The 23,610-nt window shown below is 36.0% G+C and overlaps 1 protein-coding gene across 2 annotated transcripts in view; it reads left to right on the forward strand.

The window, feature by feature from the left end:
- LOC127700348 (alpha-protein kinase vwkA-like) overlaps positions 1–23,610 on the forward strand; it is a 56,661-nt gene that overhangs the window by 18,867 nt on the left and 14,184 nt on the right. The window contains exon 1 of one of the 2 annotated variants that reach the window (XM_052203774.1): positions 17,207–17,292. The exons of the other annotated variant lie outside the window; for it this stretch is intronic. The gene's annotated coding sequence lies outside the window, so the exon portion shown is untranslated. Of the gene's footprint in view, positions 1–17,206; positions 17,293–23,610 lie in introns of those variants that run through there. 2 annotated transcript variants of the gene reach the window in all.

Genomic DNA, 23,610 nt, shown 5'->3' on the forward strand with positions numbered 1-23,610 from the left:
ATACGGTACTACTTGTGAGTTCCATGTCGGCCATTTTTTCTCATCTGTTAGCCATTCGGGTCCGTTAAACAAGAGTGTATTCTATAAAAACTGTTCCGCAGTCAATCCTTGAGTCAGTAAGTCTGCTGGATTCTCTTTATGTGGACAATATCTCCATTCATCCTGTGCAGTCAAATTTTTTATCTCATCAATTCTTTTCTTAAAGAATCGTTTTAACTGTCTCGACGTATTCAACCAGTGTAGAACAATTTGGCTGTTTGACCAAAATACCACTTTGTTGCTAGGTAGGGTAGTCCTGATGTGGCTAGCGAGGCGAGCGCCGTTAAGTGCTTCCATTAGTTCTAGTTGTGGAAGAGTCAACTTATTTAGTGGTGCTACACGATTCTTACTACTGCTAAATTACTTTCATTACCAATATATGCTACTGCTTCATATGCGCCCATACTTGCATCAACGAAAACATGTAGTTCATTGTGGTCCATGTTGACTGACGAGCTTGTGAAATAGTGTCTCAGTTCTGCAGTTGTTGTGATATTCCCGATTTCCTGGTTCAATTTTACTTCCGGACTAGTTTGTCTGTTGTTGTATCCCAACGTAGTCCAAGTATTTTCGTTTTGGTGTCTTTGTCCAGTACATTTTCACCTTGTGCAAGTTTACGGGAGATGGTTACTACTTGATGTCCATGAGCGAAGATTAAACCCAGCTTCTGACATTAACGATCTTGCTTCACGGAAGTATTTAAGAGCTTTCATCTCATTTTCAAGGCTTGACAAAATGTTATCAACATACAAATCCTTCTTAATGGTGAACGCAGTTTCCGTTTTGTATTTATATAAGTGCTTCAGTAATGCTGCATTTAAGATAAATGGAGAGCATTTGGTGCCAAATAATACAGATATAAACCTGTAAGTAGTCAGCTGGCTAGTTGGATTATTCAGATCCATATGAAGCGTGTTACATCTCTGTCACTGTTGTCTAGGCCAACATGTAGAAAGGCGTTCTCAATATCTGTGCTCACTCCAATTTTGTTGAGTCGAAATTTCATCAGAATTTTTGTTAGATCATTAAGTACTGGTGGTATCTGCATTAAACAGTCGTTTAAGCTGGCATGGTTTTGCGATTGTTTGCAGCTTCAATCGTATACTGCTAGTATTCTAATGGGTGTGGTAGCTGAGTCCTTTCTTACAGCATGGTGTGGAATGTAATGAGTTTTGACTGGAATTGTGTCTTAATTTACCTTTTCGATGAATCCTCTTTTCTCCTGCTCTTTAATAATATCCCCATATCTGTGTAGTAACTCTAGTACCCGACAAAGTCTTCTGATTGGGCTCTCTGTTCCCGATTTAGCGATATAAAAGTTTGATGGCAAGTCACGGTGTTCATGTTTCCATGGCAATTTGGCCTGGTACTGTTCGTTTTCAAATCTTTTAAGTCTGTTTTCAATTCTTTTCTCCTCCATATGATGACTTGATGATGTTCAAAAGGACGGGAGAAATTGATGAAGTCCTGTTATCGCTAACTGATCCTTACAATAAAAAGCCAATCTTGGAGCTAACTGCTGTGAGTCAATCACCTCGTATCACCTTATCCTATACTATCTTACAGTAAAAGTCTGCTCCTATCAGCAACGAAATTTCAAACTGTTCATGTGAAGTCAGTGGATACGCAAATTTAAGACTTCTCAAATACGGCAGATTTCTCACGTTACGTGTCATGTTGGTCTGCATAGGAACGTATATGGTTGGAACAATCAGTGCGTGAATTGGTATATTCTCTCCAGAATCGGTCTGTATATCAATGGTTGCAGATTCAAGTTGACGTACATTGTTACTCACATCTCCAAATGCAGAAAGTTGAACTGTTTCTTTTCCTGTGGCGTTAACATTCACTTTCCTGGCTAAACTCTCAGTTATGAAGGAACGATGAGCACCCTCGTGAAATAAAATGTTTGTTTCTGCGTAATTGTGTTCAAAATGTACTGGTGCTATTGCGGATTTCAACAAAACATTCGAGTGTAGTTTAACTTTAGATGACGGGTGCATTACAACTGGTACGGCTTTCTCTCCGTTTTGACCTTCCGTCTTTACTGACTGTGACTTCTGTCCAGCTACAAATTGACCTTCACACAGGATTGTATGCTTCTTGCTGCATTTTCGGCATTTATTCTGTGAATTACATTCTTTGGCGAGAAGCGATCCAAGGCAATTGAAACATAGCTTCTTACGTTTTACTACGGCAACTCAGGCGCTGGGGTCTTTTACCTTTATACAATCATTAGAATCATTAGAATGGTGTGTTCCGTCACAAAATACGCAAACATGTGTCTCCTTTGGCATTTTTGTCTGTTTATGGGCATAATGAGATTGTTGTCTCGACTTCGCTCCAGCAAAACAAGTAGCTGTCATGCTATTAACTCTGTAATCTGTAGTCTTGCCTACTTCTAGAATGCTGATTTCTTTTACAATCGATTTGCGTAATTCAATCAAAGAAATATTGTCGCTGCCATGTTCTCGTGCGATATTTTTGCGAATTTCAGGTGGAAGTTTTCCATGTACAGGGCTCCGTACATCTCATGTGCCTGACCCCCTAACATACGCTTCAAGATTGTCTCCATAACTTGTCAGGCTTTGTGAACTGTTGCTAGGAATCGGCATTTCCATTAACGCTATCATGTAGGTATGCATTATCTTATGGGGCTGTCCAAAACTCTCTTTGAGTAAATTGATGGCTGTGGTGTAATTTGCATTTGTCAGTGCGAAACCTTCAATTGTTTGGGCGACGTGACCATGGAGTTGGGCCTTCTGGTAACTAAATGTCTGTATCTCGGTCAAATTACTGTTGTAATGGATAGTTGATTCATACGAATCCTAAAAGGTTTGCCATTGTAAAATATCCCCATCAAAGTGCGGTAAATCTAGTTTCGATAATCTGTGGTTTTGACTGCTATTTGATACCGAAGAAAAGCCTTGGTTGTACAAATTACTTGTAGACTGCAAGTCACGATGGGTATTTAGCATGGAGCGGAAATCATCAAAATGTGTTTGTTGTACATTTATTCCATTTCCATTGCTGTGTATGACATTGTCATTGGTAAGCGATGAATTCGTCGGGTAAGTTGGCGTAAAACTGTTTGCATTTGGATCTAAAGACGTTGATGCGACTCTTACATTTTGAGACAGGGAATCAGTGTGTGACAGTTTTTTTCGAATTTTCCGAAGCTTGGACTCTTGATTAAACATATACTCATCAGACTCTTGTATTTCCTCCGCTACATCCTCACCCGACGTTGAATCCAGTATCTTTTCATTTAATTCCACGATAGTCCTCTGTTTCTGTTCAATGGCATCCGCTATCAGTTTCACTTCGTCTTTGTCTAAGTCCGAATTCTTTTCAATGTCCTCGAATTTCTTTAGTTACCGTGTCACTTGTCCTCTGTGTCCTGCCCGTACTGCTTTCAACTTCAAACAGTCACGGCACCAAAATGCAGTGGTGATAGGAGACATGTAAAATATACAGTCGTTCAAGTTTACCATTTGATAACATCTTATTTCGACTTCTGCCCAAGCCGACGTCATTGACGTACCGACGTCGACAAACGAAAGTACAATAAAAGAGGAACGTAGTTTGCGCTATTTTCATGACACTTAGGAAAGCAGTCAAATTCTGCGTACACTACGAAATAATGGAACCTTCATTGATCTCATGTGGTTTTTAAAATCTTGTTAAGCCCCTTGATCCAGCATCTTTTCAATCACAGTTATCTTGTTATTATCTTACTCTTTTTGCTGGGATAGGGTCACTTTGGAAGTGATTAAAAGAGAGGCGAAAGATACCAAAGAGACATTAAACTCACAAGTCGAAAACAAACTGTCAATGCCATGGCAAAAAACAATGCACGACGAAAAAATAAACAAGTACACAAAGCAATGTGTCAATCCGACTTTCTCAATCGTCAACAAGTCCACATTCAGTTCTCTTTTCGCAGTGTCCGATATCATCAGTGGGTGGATCCTTTTCTTTTCTAAACCATTCAAGTTGATGTATATATTTGGATTGTTTTTCTCAAACTTGGTAATGTTCTTGAGATTCACTGGGAAATCAATCTTTTCAACGTTAACTCATCTCCCATCGCTGGTACTTGTTCACCCGGCCGTGACTTTTAAGGTCTACCATTCGTGGTGTATTGATGCCAAAACATTGCTCGTCTGGTTCTTCAAATCCACGATCGCTTTATTGTCTGCCAGCCAATTATGTAAGACCTAGTATTGAGATCCGGCAATGGATCTATATTTGCCGATATCAAATTTTATACTAATCACCTCTTTCAGTGCCTCATCACTTTTATCCTATGTTCAACTTGCAAATTTCTCTCCAAAGCAATTATACATCGTTTTCAACATATCTTCAAAGTTGGTCGCCTTTGTGAATACTTTGTCCAGCAATGCATAATTACTAAGCTTCTTCTTCTTCCTTCTTATCACCAACTATTTTTTCAATCATTCAATGTAAAATCACATAATCCATCTAGACTGTGAGTTTAATTGTCCTTGACTCGAGGCAAATATCCCATCCAAGGTTTTTTCCTAGGGTTTCATACTTCTCTTACGATTGTTTCTTGTTTCTACTGGTTTCTTCACCACACTTTTTAACAAAGCAGTATTTTTCATTCCACTAACACCCTTCATTCTCTGTTTCCGGGTCCACCTTTAAAGTTCCCTGTATGTCTTTTCCTTACCTTTCCTTTTTGTTCGTTTTGTTTGAATCAGTTAAATTATATGAGCTTTTTCTAATCTATTAATTTTTTCAAGCAGTTGATTCCTTGCAATAACTGTTATACTATTTCAACATCCAACATCCTTCTTTTTGTTAATGCCATTTCGTTATTGTATATCTTTTTATCATCCTTCTAAACAATTGTTTTCATCATTTCAAAGTTTATTTAATAATTTTTTTATACCTACCCCGATACTAGTTACTTATCAACAAGGAGGGAAAATAAGCCTATTATGATTTAGGGTTTATTTGTAAACCGTTACTTTGAACATAGGTTCCCACCAATTCATTTTCTTTTTTTCTAGTCTAGTGAAAGCCCAGACTGTATTAATTTTCAGTTCTTCTATTCCTAAGAATTAAAAATTTTACTCTGTCAGAATTTTACATCCAATTCTGTAATTTCTGTGATTTTAAATATCACATTTTCTGGTATTTTTCCCCCATTTTATAGCTTAATGATTCGTTTTCATTCAGATCATCTGTGTACATACAATCTCTCTCACTTTCCATTTTATTTTTTTAATGTCATGTCTTTATTGTATTTCTCATTTTTATCATTCTCATGCCAGGTCAAATGTTCTTTCGAACTAGACTATTATTTGTAATAGTTAAGGGTTAATGTTTCGGGTTTATATCTTAAAACCCAGTGCTATGTTTTTGTGCAGCCACACTGTCAATTATATAGTACTGGCCTAATATTTTCTGGAACAAAATACCCAGGGGGAAAAACCCTCGATAGATCTGACCACAGATCCAATATCGAGGTCTGATAATACTTACCTCCTTCCTATGGTCTAAATCTAAATGGAAAAAGATCCCAACTGCAGTACTTTTATCCTGACTATAGCATATGGAAGATAGACTATAAGGTTTTAACGACCAAAAGGCCAAAGATGTGTTTACTAACAGAGGCTCCACATCATAGGCTACAAATCGGGGTCTGAGATTACTGACCCCTTACCATCACTTAATTAAAAAGATTCTTACGACAATATTTTGATCCGCACATGATGCAAATTAAAGATGTCAGACCACCAATTCAAAATCCCCATCTATTCAACCATTTTTTTCCATTTTCACAGCTTTCGAAATATTGTACCTTAAGATTAACTTCATGAAAACCAGTTATATCTGGAATTGTATCACCTTTCTACATGCTAATTTTCAACCCATGTTCAACACATCCAGCAGCGGCTGCATACGGAGTATATATCTCCAAGTTGATACGATATTCTAGAGCTTGTATTTTCTGTCATAATTTCCTTGATAGAGGGTTGCTGCTCACAAGGAAACTTCTAAACCAAGAGTTCCAAGTGGTGAAGTTGAAGTCATCCCTTCGTAAATTTTACGGACGCCATACCGTGTTGGTTGACTGTTATGGAATACCGTATAGCGGGTTATTTTCGCGGGGTGTTTATTTTCGCTTATTTTGGCGGGTCAGGGGAAATCACGAAAATAAATTCCGCGAAAATTTATGCATACGTTCGATACTTTCTAATAGCTAAAGCATTTCGTAAACTATTATGTTTTTCCCGTTCAACGGATCAATAACGGTTTATGTTAATTCAAACAACATAAATGCAAAAGGCCATTGTTCACTGGCTGTTAGGTGTTAATTAGTTTATTGGTTACATAATAAAATGAATAATAATATAAGAGTGTTAGGTACGCTTGTCAGGTATTTCATCCTTATTAATTAGTGTCAAATTATATAAGAGTTGCAAGTCACTCATGATAATTTTATAATCTAATTAGTACATCAAAGGTCCGGTCAATTTTGTAACTAATCAACCGTAACATTTACAAGAAGTTTGTACACCTGTGACAAATAAATATGTTCCGGTATTCTATTCATTAACTGATATAATCAATAAATAAAACGTCATGCAGGTAAAACAATCATTTAACCATAACAATAGACCCTTGTTTGTCAATTTTTACAACTTTTTAACTGCAACCATTTCATTATCCGCCAAAATATTTAACTGGGATTAAATAATTCGCCAAAATAAAAACCGCAAAATTTTTTCGTATACTTTGTTGTCCCTAAATCGCGAAATTTTACACCTGCGAAAATAACCCGCTATACGGTATCCGATTCACAGATGATAACCGATAACGGATATGTTTCGATTGTCGTAACTACAATCCCGTCCTCCCTTTCCCCGAATATGACCTACCGAATTAGACTTATTACTGGGTTCCAACATGAGCAACACGACGGGTGCCACATATGGAGCAGTATCTGCTTACCCTTCCGAAGCTCCTGAGATCACCCCCAGTTTTTGGTGGGGTTCGTGTTGGTTAGTCTTTAGTTTTCTATGTTGTGTTTTGTGTACTGTTGTTTTCTGTTTGTCTTTTTTTTCTTTTTTAGCCATGACGTTGTCAGTTTATTTTGACTTATGAGTTTGAATGTCCCTTTCGCCTCTCTTTAAAGTCTTGTAGTAAAATACCAACGTTCCGAAGGTAACTACTACTGTCAATAACCTCTTGTTTTCTGGAAATCTTGAATAAGTATACTATGGAGCGCATTAATCCTCAATTCTTAATGCAAACTTATGGACAAGTAAATTTTGGCTCAATATATATTTTTCTTTCATCAACAGTTTAATTTCTGCAAATTTTTTGGTCAGTATAAGTAAACAATGACATCAAAAGTACTATATATATAGTCAAGAAATGGGCTACCTTTACGTTCTAGATTGGAGTGAGTGAATTTTAGGTCTGACACCTAAAGGCAATGACTTCAGGTTTCCTAGACTAAAATGTTCCGGTATGAGGACTCACGCAAGGACTACCTTATATGTTGAATATGGGGGTCTGATATAACAGACCCCTAAGCTACTCTAAATTTTTCTCCATACGTCAATGCTTTTATCCACACTAGTAACAAAATCAAACCAGTGACCTACGGTTTCTTGAGTCAAATTGCACATTTTGACACAACTCTTGGAAGGTCTACAACACATTTCTATTATCGAGTTCTGACGTTACTGACCTCTGTGGGTTGATATGAATTATCATTGATAATTATGGTCATAATCATAAATTAACAAAACTTTAAACTTTTATAAAAAAAGATTTTCTACCTCAGGAATAGGCTACCTTATAAATTAGCTGTATTTGCAAAACCTTTCGGAATTGTTTGGTCCTCAATGCTCTTCAACTTTGTACTTTAATTTACCATTTTAAACTTTTTTATTTTGAGCGTCACTAACGAGTCTTTTGTAGACGAAACGCGGGTCTGGCATACAAAATTTTTATCATGGTATCTATAATAAGTTTCTTTTCACAGCCTGAATTTAATCTGTGAAGAGATTCCTACGTCGATAATTTTATTTGCACTAGGCGCATATGAAAGATAGAGGCCAAATATTTATTGGACTAAAAGGCCCAAGCGAGACAACTCAAGGAAGGTCTACAGCATTGGTTCCAAATCGTGGTATGCAATACCTGACCCCATACCTACCCTAATTTCAACCCCCCCCCCCCCCCCCTCCCCTCCCCTCCCCAAAAAATTGATCCTATAAGGCTTTTTATTCACAAAAGGTACAAATAAAAGCAAGTGGCCTAGAGTTTTCTAGATCAAATTGTCTAGTGGGATACCTTTTACGCCCTAGATGCAAATGAAAGGCAGTGGTTTATGGATTATTTAATCAAGAAGACCAGATAGGATACTTCACGGAATGTCTAAACCATATATAATATAGAACATAGAATATCGGAATTACATAACTGACCCTATCAACCATATTTCCATTCGTAAAAGAAGAATTAATACGGCAATGCTTTTATCTGCACTATAATGTTCAAATACAATCCAATAGCCCTATATTTCCTGGACCAAAAGGCTCAAGGGTGAAAATTCACAGAAGGTCTATACCATGGGTCCAATTTCAAGGTATGACTTATCCAACCTAAATCTAACTCATAAACAAATCCTTATGACCATACTTTTATTTGATCTCCACAAGGTATAAATGCAAACGAGAGGCCTAAGGTTTCCTGGACAAAGGCCCAGGTAAGAAATAGTCTAGTTCGAAAGAACAATTGACCTGGCATGAGAATGATAAAAATGAGAAATACAATAAAGACATGGCATTAAAAAATAAAATGGAAAGTGAGGGAGATTGTATTTACACAGATGATCTATCTGAATGAAAACGAATCATTAAGCTATAAAATGTAAAAAAAAATACCAGAAAATGTGATATTTAAAATCATAGAAATTACAGAATTGGATGTAAAATTCTGAAAGAGTAAAAAATTTAATTCTTAGGAATAGAAGAACTGAAAATTAATACAGTCTGGGCTTTCACTAGACTAGAAAAAAAGAAAATGAATTGGTGAGAACCTATGTTAAAAGTAACGGTTTACAAATAAACCCTAAATCAAAATAGGCTTATTTTCCCTCCTTGTTCATAAGTCACTAGTATCGGGGGAGGTATAAAAAAAATTATTAAATAAACTTTGAAATGATAAAAACAATTGTTTAGAAGGATGATAAAAAGATATACAATAACGAAATGGCATTAACAAAAAGAAGGATGTTGGATGTTAAAATAGTAAAACAGTTATTGCAAGGAATCAACTGCTTGAAAAAATTAAAAGATTAGAAAAAGCTCATATAATTAAACTGATTCAAACAAAACGGACAAAAAGGAAAGGTAAGGAAAAGACATACAGGGAACCTTAAAGGTGGACCCGGAAATAGAGAATGAAGGGTTTTAGTGGAATGAAAAAGACTGCTTTGTTAAAAAGTGTTGTGGAGAAACCAGTAGAAACAAGGAACAATCGTAAGAGAAGTAGGAAACCCTAGGAAAAAACCTTGGATTGGTTATTTGCCTCAAGGACAATTAAACTCACAGTCTAGATGGATTATGTGATTTTACATTCTATGATTGAAAAGATGGTTGATGATAAGAAGGAAGAAGAAAAACCTTAATAATTATGTATTGCTGGACAAAGTATTCACAAAGGCGACCAACTTTGAAGATATGTTGAAAACGATGTATAATAGCTTTGGAGAGAAATTTGCAAGTTGGACATAGGATAAAAGTGATGAGGCACTGAAAGAGGTGCTTAGTATAAAATTTGATATCGGCAAATATAGATCCATTGCCGGAACTCAATACTAGGTCTTACATAATTTGCTGGCAGACAATAAAGCGATCATGGATGTGACGAACCAGGACGAGCAATGTTTTGGCATCAATACACCACGAATGGTAGACCTTAAAAGTCACGGCCGGGTGAGCAAGTACCAGCGAAGGGAGATGAGTTAACGTTGAAAGGTCTGATTTCCTAGTGAATCTCAAGAACATTACCACGTTTGAGAAAAACAATCCAAATATATTCATCAACTTGAATGGTTTAGAAAAGAAAAGGATCTACCCACTGATGATATCGGACACTGCGAAAAGAGAACTGAATGTGGACTTGTTGACGATTGAGAAAGACGGATTGACACATTGCTTTGTGTACTTGTTTATTTTTTCGTCGTGCTTTGTTTTTTGCCATGGCATTGACAGTTTGTTTTCGACTTGTGAGTTTAAATGTCTCTTTGGTATCTTTCGCCTCTCTTTTTATCACTTCCAAAGTGACCCTATCCCAGCAAAAAGAGTAAGATAATAACAAGATAACTGTGAATGTAAAGATGCCGAATCAAGGGGTTTAACAAGAATTTAAAAACCACATGAGATCAATGAAGGTTCCATTATTTCGTAGTAGTGTACGCAGAATTTGACTGCTTCCCTGAGTGTCATGAAAATAGCGCAAACTACGTACTTTCGTTTGTCGACGTCGGTACGTCAATGACGTCGGCTTGGGCAGAAGTCGAAATAAGATGTTATCAAATGGTAAACTTGAACGACTGTATATTTTACATGTCTCATATTGCCACTGCATTTTGGTGCCGTGACTGTTGGAAATAATGGATTCGAAGTTGAAAGCAGTACGGGCAGGACACATAGGACAACTGACACGGTAACTAAAGATATTCGAGGGTTTGAAAAGAATTCGGACTTAGACAAAGACGAAGTGAAACTTATAGCGGATGCCATTGAACAAAAACAGAGGACTATCGTGGAATTAAATGAAAAGATACTGGATTCAACGTCGGAGGAGGATGTAGCGGAGGAAATACAAGAGTCTGATGAGTATATGTTTAATCAAGAGTCCAAGCTTCGAAAAATTCGAAAAAAAAACTGTCACACACTGATTCTCTGTCTCAAAATGTAAGAGTCGCATCAACGTCTTTAGATCCAAATGCAAACAGTTTTACGCCAACTTACCCGACGAATTCATCGCTTACCAATGACAATGTCATGCACAGCAATGAAAATGGAATAAATGTACAACAAACACATTTTGATGATTTCCGCTCCATGCTAAATACCCATCGTGACTTGCAGTGTACAAGTAATTTGTACAACCAAGGCTTTTCTTCGGTATCAAATAGCAGTCAAAACCACAGATTATCGAAACTAGATTTACCGCACTTTGATGGGGACATTTAACAAAGGCAAACCTTTTAGGATTCGTATGAATCAACTATCCATTACAACAGTAATTTGACCGAGATACAGACATTTAGTTACCAGAAGGCCCAACTCCATGGTCACGTCGCCCAAACAATTGAAGGTTTCGCACAACAGTTCACAAAGCCTGACAAGTTATGGAGACCATCTTGAAGCGTATGTTCGGAGGCTAGAATCAAAAGGCCAGACACAAGAGATGTACTTGTTCTGCTGGAGCGAAGTCGAGACAACAATCTCATTATGACCATAAACAGACAAAAATGCAAAAGGAGACACATGTTTGCGTATTTTGTGACGGATAACACCATTCTAATGATTCTAATGATTGTATAAAGGTAAAAGACTCCAGCGCCAGAGTTGCCTTAGTAAAAGGTAATAAGCTATGTTTAAATTGACTTGGATCGCTTCTCGCCAAAGAATGTAATTCACAGAATAAATGCTGAAAATGCAGCAAGAAGCATACAATCCTGTGTGAAGGTCGATTTGTAGCTGGACAGAAGTCACAGTCAGTAAAGACGGAAGGTCAAAACGGAGAGAAAACCGTACCAGTTGTAATGCACCCGTCATCTAAAGTTAAACTACACTCGAATGTTTTGTTGAAAACCGCAATAGCACCAGTACACTTTGAACACAATTACGCAGAAACAAACATTTTATTTCACGGGGGTGCTCATCGTTCCTTCATAACTGAGAGTTTAGCCAGGAAAGTGAATGTTAACGCCACAGGAAAAGAAACAGTTCAACTTTCTGCATTTGGAGATGTGAGTAACAATGTACGTCAACTTGAATCTGCAACCATTGATATACAGACCGATTCTGGAGAGAATATACCAATTCACGCACTGATTGTTCCAACCATATACGTTCCTATGCAGACCAACATGACACGAAACGTGAGAAATCAGCCGTTTTTTTAGAAGTCTTAAATTTGCGTATCCACTGACTTCACATGAACAGTTTGAAATTTCGTTGCTGATAGGAACAGACTTTTACTGTAAGATAGTATAGGATAAGGTGATACGAGATGATTGACTCACAGCAGTTAGCTCCAAAATTGGCTTTTTATTGTAATGACCAGTTAGCGTTAACAGGACTTCATCAATTTCTCCCGTCCTTTTAAACATCATCAAGTCATCATATGGAGGAGAAAAGAATTGAAAACAGACTTAAATGATTTGCAAACAGTACCAGGCCAAATTGCCATGGAAACATGAACACCGTGACTTGCCATTAAACTTTTATATCGCTAAATCGGGAACAGAGAGCCCAATCAGAAGACTTATCGGGAACTAGAGTTACTACACAGATATGAGGATATTATTAAAGAGCAGGAGAAAAGAGGATTCATCGAAAAGGTAAATTAAGACACAATTCCAGTCAAAACTCATTACATTCCACACCATGCTGTAAGAAAGGACTCAGCTACCACAACCATTAGAATAGTATACGATTGAAGCTGCAAACAATCGCAAAACCATGCCAGCTTAAACGACTAATTAATGCAGATACCACCAGTACTTAATGATCTAACAAAAATTCTGATGAGATTTCTACTCAACAAAATTGGAGTGAGCACAGATATTGAAAACGCCTTTCTACATGTTGGCCTAGACAACAGTGACAGAGATGTAACACGCTTTATATGGATCTGAATAATCAAACTAGCCAGCTGAGTACTTACAGGTTTAAATATGTATTATTTGGCACCAAATGCTCTCCATTTATCTTAAATGCAGCATTACCGAAGCACTTAGATGAATACAAAACGGAAACTGCGTTTACCATGAAGAAGGATTTGTATGTTGATAACATATTGTCAAGCCTTGAAAATGAGATGCAACTCTTAAATACTTCCGTGAAGCAAGATCGTTAATGTCAGAAGCTGGGTTTAATCTTCGCTCATGGACATCAAGTAGTAACCATCCCCGAAAACTTGCACAAGCTGAAAATGTACTGGACAAAGACACCAAAACGAAAATACTTGGACTACGTTGGGATACAACAACAGACAAACTACTCCGGAAGTAAAATTGAACCAGGAAATCGGGAATATCACAAAGCGGGAGATTCTAAGCCAGTCTTCAGGGATTTACGATCCGTTAAGTCCTATTACTGTGTGAGCCAAACTACTAATGCAAGATTTATGGAGACAGAAAATGGACTGGGAGAAACCCCAGTCAATGGGATATTTTAGCGCGCCAATCAATGGTCTCGGCTACACTGTTTTGCACATGATTCTGTGTCTTCATCGCCACTACACTGAAGACGTCAAGTCAAAAAATTGTGAGGGATCGAAGAGAAATCAAGCCAAAGACTTTGTAAAATAAATCAATGAACAGAAAGAGATCTCAGCCGCAGAAATCATGAGTCACTGGTGCCGAATGAATGACTGCAAACCAGACATCAAACCCTACCAGAAGCACACACCGCCCTGAATTTGCTATATCATTAAGTGCTATGACGACAGGGTGTTAACTAGAGAACCACTTTTTTATACACATTGTACAATGCAGTGGCCAAGATCTTTGTGAATAAACTTGAATAAGATTTTTGAGCGCTGTACCAGAAAGATAAATATCAAAAATCCAATGATATATCGAAGGAGAATAAGCAACGGGTCTAGAGTATAAGTGCTAAAGTCCATTTAGAGGTAATGTCTCCCTCTACCTCTGGTACTATGGCCAACAAGGAGAATATAGTTTGGACAATCGGCAATAGCTATTGGACTACTAGTATGTGACACACCAGGTACCCCTCGCACTAATGTGACAAGTTCGTACGGGTCTAGTGCATAAGTGCTATTGGCCATTTTAGAGGCAATATCTACCTTTATCTCTGGTACAATGGGCAACGTGGAGAATATCTTAGATTGGCCAGCCGGCTCGTTAAAGGTTCCAAGAACTTTCTTGTAGACCTTAGTCTAAACTTTGGATTTATGGTCAGTCGGGTAATTGGAGATCTCGTACCACTGAGCACATGTTTATATATGTATTTGTAAATGTCTGTGGTCTGAATATTGCAAACGAGACTTAGTATTGTGTGTGAAGCAGATCGTGGCTCGCGTTCCGTATTTGGTTTTTATATAGTCTTATTCATAATCAGTCATCAGTGTTTTTAGCATGTACAAAATCTCCAAACGTAGGGAGATTGGTTTGTCAAATACCAGCTTGGTTCGTGTCCTGTGGATTACAGCCAATAAAATCATTAAATATGATTGCTAGTTTTAAAGCTTTCATGTTGTTACGGATACCAACACGGTTCCGGATATTTTCAATGCTTTTGCAAACACTTTCATCATCCTATTGAATTCTTTTTTAAATGTTGCCATATGTTCGGCTCGGAGTTTCGTTTTCTTGTCAATGTAAGGTTTCAACCGTGGGCTTTGGTTGAACATGATAATTTTTTGTAGATTCCTAAGTTTCAACCCCGTGGCCAGATATCTCTTTAAGTGCACATGATGCACCACATATGTTGTCTTGTTCTGAAGATTAGCTACTGGTTATTGATTTGACTCCGTTCATTTACAAAGATTGTGGAGCCAGTGGACAATCATTAGGTAACTTTTCTTTTGCTATCATATCTCCATCGATTTCCTTAACAGGAAACGTGATGTCACAATCAATTACTTTTTACTTTCTGGGAACACCATTGATTATCCAGGCAGTCTGTTGCGTGATAAATATTCTTTGCGAAAAAATTATTCCATCGAACACAAAAGATGGTACATTTATCCAAACATCAGCCGAGGCATGTAGTTTTCGACAAAGTAAAGGCCAGTAAAATTTTGCGACCATTCTTCGTGTAAATCTCATACATGTTAGCAAATTAAAGTGTGTGTCTAATTTTTCCAGCTTATATTTTGCAATCCGAGTTTTACCGCATAACAGTATCATAAGAAAAACCCTTCTACTGCAAGTAACGCAATACGCAATACACTAATCATTGAGGCTGGCTAGGTAGTCGCGTATTCATGTTGACTGGGTAGTCGTGTCTACTGTAATTCGTTTGATATAGCAAGCCCCAAGTTGGAATTCATCCGGATAAAGGGAAAATTTCTCTAAACACTTTCCGTACACTATGATTGGAACTTTCATTTATCTCATATGGTTTTTAAAATCTTGGTAGGTTCCTTGATCCGGCACCGTTACATTCGCAGTCATCTTTTTTATAACAGTATTCTCTTTGCTAGGTTAAGGTCTGAATAGGTCCAAAGTTGGGGTCCGACACCCTACCCTACCCTAACTTTCAAAGTTAATAAAAATTTTCCTACGGCAATACTTTTTTCCACACTAGGTGCAAATGAAAGTTGGGACCCTTAGGCATGCTTGACTAAAATTTCCAGGTGGGGTATAGCACGGATTTTTTTTAAAAATGGTCCAAAGTTGGGGTCCGACACCCTACCCTACCCTAACTTTCAAAGTTAATAAAAATTTTCCTACGGCAATACTTTTTTCCACACTAGGTGCAAATGAAAGTTGGGACCCTTAGGCATGCTTGACTAAAATTTCCAGGTGGGGTATAGCACGGATTTTTTTTAAAAATGGTCCAAAGTTGGGGTCCGACACCCTACCCTACCCTAACTTTCAAAGTTAATAAAAATTTTCCTACGGCAATACTTTTTTCCACACTAGGTGCAAATGAAAGTTGGGACCCTTAAGCATGCTTGACTAAAATTTCCAGGTGGGGTATAGCACGGATTTTTTTTAAAAATGGTCCAAAGTTGGGGTCCGACACCCTACCCTACCCTAACTTTCAAAGTTAATAAAAATTTTCCTACGGCAATACTTTTTTCCACACTAGGTGCAAATGAAAGTTGGGACACTTAAGCATGCTTGACTAAAATTTCCAGGTGGGGTATAGCACGGATTTTTTTTAAAAATGGTCCAAAGTTAGGGTCCGACACCCTACCCTACCCTAACTTTCAAAGTTAATAAAAATTTTCCTACGGCAATACTTTTTTCCACACTAGGTGCAAATGAAAGTTGGGACCCTTAGGCATGCTTGACTAAAATTTCCAGGTGGGGTATAGCACGGATTTTTTAAAAATTGGTAATATAGCTAATTAGTAATGTCCCTGCGCACCATACTTTGATTACTTAAAATAATCCCTGCGTATTATCAAAACTTAGCGAAACCCATTGTTATAGAAAGAGAATGATTCGCTAAAACAGATTTGGCTGACATGAAAGTATTAAAGTACGAACGCAACTTTGAATTCTTGTAGCGTAGAAATATTGTTACTTTTTAGGCACTATCTTACAGGATGCCGAGAATATGGAAAGCTATTTCACACAATATCGAACCAAATTTTTCTGATGGAAAAGTCGATACCATGAAACAAGGAAATTTGGCCATATTTAGATAATTTCATTTTGTCAGTGTTGACAGTTGAAGTTTTAAAGCGTGCAGCACGATGTTGAAAGCAAATAATATTGTTTTTAAAATATTGAACAGGAAATGAAATGTCAAAATTCATTGAATTATGTTTTCGACTGCTAAATTCACGTTAAAACAGATATTATTGTGGTTATATAAAATAAAAACGTTTTAGTAAGTTTGAATCTTATGCAACTTTTGGGTTTATAGAGATATCTGAAAACTGGCTGCTAGCGGAGTGGCTGCTAGCGAGTGGCTGCTAGCTTGAGTCTAGCGTATTAGAGACCTCTCCATGTCCAATCTGTCGTCCTTACACATCGCACGGTGGATAAATATTTAATTTATTTATATTAGACAAATAATGCATTAATTGGGACTAGATTTAAGTGTTGGGTTTCAGATAAGTAACTGAAAATATCTGATGTATTATTTATTAATTAATGGTCGATTGTGTATTGGAGTCAATACCGAGATGTCACGTGATCAGAATATCTAGTTTCCTTTTGTTCTTTTGTGATCATGAAATCATTATTACCTCGTAAATTTAATTCAGCATACGTTTATAATAGTTTGCCGAAGTATTAAATGCTGTTCATAGGATGCGGTAAGAAATTTATATCTTTCCTTTATTTTCATAAAATGATAGTTGAGATTTGTGATAATTGCACTTTGTCTTAACATACAAGTTCTAGCAATTGAAAAATCGTGTTTCAAAATATTTTTGTAAAATTAGATTTTGTCAGAGTCGTGACAATAAGGAATAAACATCTATTAGTTTATCAATAAGGATATAATCAAAACTAGAAAATTATTCTGTGCATTTCAAAAGGTTTGTTGATTACTTAAATAACAAAAGAAAATAATGATTGCTGCATATTCAATGAAAATTAGTCTAACTATCCCTCCCTTTTATCGCTTGTTGCACGTAACCTTTTGAAATAAAAAGGAAAGAGAAGGTCGATTAGGTTGATAAATTTTTGATAATTATTGGTAATGCAATAAAATACTATGCAAGTTAAGATTTCGATTGAGTCAGTAAATGCACTGGTCTACACATACATGTACATAGTGTTTTAATGACTATATCAATAGCACTGGTCTACACATACATGTACATAGTGTGTTAATGACTATAATATCAATGGTACTGGTCTACACATACATGTACATAGTGTGTTAATGACTATATCAATGGTACTGGTCTATACATACATGTACATAGTGTGTTAATGACTATATCAATGGTACTGGTCTATACATACATGTACATAGTGTGTTAATGACTATATCAATGGTACTGGTCTACACATACATGTACATAGTGTGTTAATGACTATATCAATGGTACTGGTCTACACATACATGTACATAGTGTGTTAATGACTATATCAATGGCACTGGTCTACACATACATGTACATAGTGTGTTAATGACTATATCAATGGTACTGGTCTACACATACATGTACACAGTGTGTTAATGACTATATCAATGGCACTGGTCTACACATACATGTACATAGTGTGTTAATGACTATATCAATGGTACTGGTCTACACATACATGTACACAGTGTGTTAATGACTATATCAATGGTACTGGTCTACACATACATGTACATAGTGTGTTAATGACTATATCAATGGTATTGGTCTACACATACATGTACATAGTGTGTTAATGACTATATCAATGGTATTGGTCTACACATACATGTACATAGTGTGTTAATGACTATATCAATGGTACTGGTCTACACATACATGTACATAGTGTTTTAATGACTATATATATATCAATAGTACTTATCTAAATATGTGTGCTCGACTCACGATTCGGTATTGATAACTTATAGGTAAAAATATCATATATAAAATGTAGTTTTTTTCAAAACACTTGCTGTTGTACGGACGATGACCGCAGTGACAATTTGTCTTGACGGTAAGTTTATTTTGTATGGCCCCGTCGTAGACGACGAGGGCATTTATAGAATAACTAATCGAAGAATTCAAATAGAGAAAAATATTCAACGAGTGACCGAACAACACATTAATTCACGAATGCGCGTAGCGCATGAGTTAATTATCAGTGTTGTTCGGTCACGAGTTGAATATTTTTCGATATTTGAATTCTTTGATTAGTTATTCTTTTTATTACATTGGCAAATGGCTTTTTTTAATGAAATTATTGTAGAAAATGTAAGGAACTATATCTTTTTTCTACGCATTCACAATTTGTTTTGATCCGACGTTATCGACGTCTTGACAACGCCTATTGTTGTATGACGTCAGAGAGTGAAATAACCACGTTTATTTCACATGTGAAATTATCGGTTTTTATTTGACTGGGAAATCAATGTAATTCATTGCTACCAATGTAATTATAAGTGTTATCCTAGACCGTCCGTCCTTCCGTCTTTTCGTCCTTCCGTCTTTCCGTCCATTCGTCTTTCCGTCCTTCCATCCTCCCGTATTTCCGTCCATCCGTCGCATTTTTGTTTGTTTGAAGCTTGAGCGGGAGCATTCGTGTCCTCAGACACATTCTTCTTTTATTTTCCAAGAAATAATTAAAATAATTTACAAATAGTTTGGTCTGATAACATATTGAACTGGTCAAATTAGTTAATCGATTAAAGCAAATAAAACCCTTCCTCTTGTTTGAATAATTCAAATAGATTTTTCTGTTTCTTTTGTTTTCATTTCCGGATCGTGTTCCGTTGCGTGACAAAGATATCTTAGATAATGGTAGAAACGCCAGAAATTCTTTGCTGGTGATCATATTATTTCGAAGCGAAAGTAAATTACTTCTTCTTCAAGTTCATTTATGAATCCGTATCTATTGACATGAATATAGTTAAGATATAATAAACGTGTATATTCAATAATGTATATGACTATTTTTGTCATAACAACGTTAACAGCAATTAGATTCTCTCTTTTAATTTCTTATTTGAACAAATTACACTATTGGAGATCAGAAATCTTTGCATATGGTAGATGTTTTCTACATCAATATACACCAACAGTAACTGTATTTTGAGCAAACGTCATCTAGTATGCACAATAAATGAAACCTTTAGCTCCGACATGACAGGAAAGTATGATTAGAATGAAGTAAATGTACTCCAACATTGCAAATCATATGATAGAGGTATGAATAGAAGTCATTGATAACAATTTATTCGCATCATAAAAATGCCCAAAAAATCCCTTTATAAAATGTTTTTAAACAAAATGTTTAAAGAATATTTTTTCTATGGATTGCACCTTTTTTTGCTTGCTCTGTCGGGATGCAGTATAACTTGTGTTCCCGTGCTTGTGGTATATGTCATATTTGATAGGGTTTTTTTTTTTGTTTTTTTTTTTTTGTTGTTTTTTTTTTTGCTTGAGAGAGAGCTGCCCTCTTTTAATTTTATATGTAATTATATTTGAACTAGCTTTCATTTACTGTGAGTACTCTTTGATCAATTCTTGTGCTATGTGGAGTTTAGTAGGCTTCTTGCCGATCTGACGAGTCAAGCCCTTTCCAACTAATTTTACAGACTGTTCTTATGTTTATGTTTTGCTGTTACACCACTGTCTGAGGGGATTGGGTGTCAAAACATATTTGGCACCACCACATTCTCCATATGTCTGTCCCAAGTCAGGAGCCTTTAATTTGTTTTTGACTGCCGTGGGTCTTATCTGTATTTAGTTTATTTATGTATTTATTTTTGCATATTTTTTCTTGGTTTTCTAATTGAATGTATTTCATTTTGTCAGTCCCGGGTTTCTTATAGCTTATTATACGATATAGGTTTTACTCCGTGTTAAAGACCGTACGGTAACCTATAGTTGTTAACATCCTTTTCCTTTATCTCTGGTACATGGGAGGGGACCTCGCTAGCCGAGTGGTCAAAGTAGTCGAACTACTGTACCACTAGCCTGTGAACACTGAGGCTGTGAGTTCGAAGCCCACACATGACAGGTGCGCTCGAGTTCAATCTTAAAAGACTAGGATTGTAAGTTTTCATCCCGAAGGTTGGTCGTTATCTCCTGGCACTCCGGCTACCTCAAACAATAAAATCCGACTGCTACGAAATAGCACAGTAGTGTTGAAACTGGCATTAAAAAGCAATGATTAATTAATCAATCAATCTGGTACATGGATAGTTGTATCATTGTCAATCATACCACATCTTCTTCTATTTATAATTATTCTTACTTTTTAATGTTTTGTTTTATTTTTACACAAAAGCATATATCTACTTATATTTGTAATTTCATAACAAGCATAAATTGCCGGCTTCTTGTTATTTATTAATGCAGTAACTAATTCTCAATAAGGAACAAAAATAAACTCATTTAAATCTGTGCTATATGTTTCCGTGCATGTTCTTGGTGTTCCTAAACGGAAGGTTATACAGACAGAAACAAACCTAACAAAAAAATTATTTTCATATACAGGTGTATAAAATTATTGCAAATGGCGGAATTTTTTTTCAAGGTTGATGTTTTTCTGACATTGTTTAACATTTCACAGCGGTATAAGCGGTATGATACTTTTTCTTTTATTATTCACCCCTTATTATAATTAATTTTGTATTTACATTGTATCATAGATCAAATTTATTCGTTTTGTGTATTTTCATTTGTGTTACTACGTCTTTTGATTGAGTTAAGCCATTTCAATAGATATTTTATAGTGTGTCTTTCTATGTTGTGATGTTACACTATCACGGTTTCATATAAGGGTGAAGGTTTGGTACCATTAAAACGTTTAAACCTGCTGCAATTGTTTGCACCTGTCCTAAGTTAGGAATCTGATGTTCAGTAGTTGTCGTTTGTTGATGTGGTTCATAAGTGTTTCTCGTTTCTCGTTTTTATATAGATTAGACCGTTGGTTTTCCCATGTGAATGGTTTTACACTAGTAATTTTTTGGGGCGCTTTATAGCTTGCTGTTCGGTGTGAGCCAAGGCTCTGTGTTGAAGGCCGTACTTTGACCTATAATGGTTTAATTTTATAAATTGTGAATTGAATGGAGAGTTGTCTCATTGGCACTCATCTTCTTATATCTATGTAAGCAGTTGCAAACAATAGTAATTTGAAAATCTCATAATCAATGCATCATTCAGGGTTGATCGAATGAATGGAACTTATAATGACATTGTTTAGATCTTTTCAGCATAATATTTAAAAGAAACATTAAAATAACGCAAAAGCGTGATTGTTAAGGATAAAATGTCAACTGGTATTACACTATAGATTTCTAAATATTTTTCTAACAAATTTTCAACTGACGAATTGAACATTATAAATCTCTTCATCTTATTTTCTTCTTCTTCTTATTTAAATGATGTTAGTTGAGTTTAATTGAGTATATGTATAACTTAATAGTGTGACAATTACTTTACGTTGAGAAAGAAATGATTTATGGCGTATATGGTTCTGCTTTCGGATGCAACATTAACCTACAAAGGAACTGTCCATTTACAATCGATAGCACAGAAAAAAAAATTGACCATTTATTTATTGGACAAATTGGTGGAAACCATAGACTTAATTTAGATAGATGATGATTAATGGTGAATATGTTGAAAAGATGAGTATCATGCTTGGGTGGCCTATCTAATTGCAGAGCTGTCAATAATGTGCGAGAAATATGCAAGAATTATCCGATACCGCATTAAGACATTTAAATAACTAAAGTATTTCATACGGTCAGCGACTAAAATTGAATATTATTACAGAATGACTCCGAGAAGTGTACAGATACCATCCCCTCCACTGAGTCTTTGTTTCGATCATCCTATATTGTACTGTCTGAATAAACTTCACACATTGACATTTTTCTGTTCGTCTTTTTTAATCTTAATTCTATGCATAAGTAGAACATATTCTGTAACAAATCTGTTCACAAGATTCGTAATTTTATTCATCATACTTTACAACTAGTAAGGACGTAGTGATATTACTATCCTACATTGTAAATACATTTTTAAATTGAACTTTAAGCTTAGGTGCGTAGGCTACATTAACATTTATTTATTGAAGTTGAATTTTCTTGCTCTCGCATTTTTATTTTATTCTAATCCACGTAAATACGAAAGATTATTTATTCCCTTTTCGTGTCAGTCGTCAGTCAGGTTTCAACTTAAGGTACTACTGTTTTTACAATTTAGAGGACTGGCCTAATCACAAACAACTTAAAAAAAAAAGATGACTTTTGGATATACGTCAATAAGACAGCAATGCAATGATACAAAAAATCAAAAAGGGATATAGAGGTCAACAAAATGTCTGCAACACTAGAGGAAGAAGTCTCTACATTCGATATGTCAAGGTCAAAATCACCACGTGACTAAAAAAAAGTTACAGAGTTGTGTACAAGTGTAAATGAGATTATCATAGTTCTGCCATCGACACCAAAATGACAAAACATGAAGATATAAGTAACAACCGACGAGATTCCTGACTTGGGACATGCTCATGAACATGTGGCGGGGTAAAACTTGTTTGAATTTTGATATATTCGGTATTTGTTCAGATCCCCTGTTTGGATTACATAGAAATAACATTGGCGATGTCTTGAACCTGACGTTTGAGACTTAGGCAGTTAGCGACTCAATTTCAATTATATTTTCTTGATGATATCTTAAGCCTATTGATCTAACCCAAACATTAATAAAGCGCTAGGAGAAATCTGAAACTAATATAGTTTAACAATATTACGTAACAAATGTATTCTGATATACATAAGAGTTTCATAACATTGCTTAAGTTCTGATAGGTTCTGATAAATATGATTTCTTCTTCTATCTACTAGTGATTTATATCAATAACAATGTTAGCTAGAAACAATTTATTCTTCCATGAAAATTGAATTTTGTCTGACTAATACTGAGATGTCTGTCTCTGTTTTAAGAACATTTGTGGGGGAAATA

The sequence above is a fragment of the Mytilus californianus genome, unplaced genomic scaffold, assembly GCF_021869535.1.
Source record: "Mytilus californianus isolate M0D057914Y unplaced genomic scaffold, xbMytCali1.0.p SCAF_5, whole genome shotgun sequence".
In the NCBI taxonomy this organism is placed as follows: domain Eukaryota; kingdom Metazoa; phylum Mollusca; class Bivalvia; order Mytilida; family Mytilidae; genus Mytilus; species Mytilus californianus.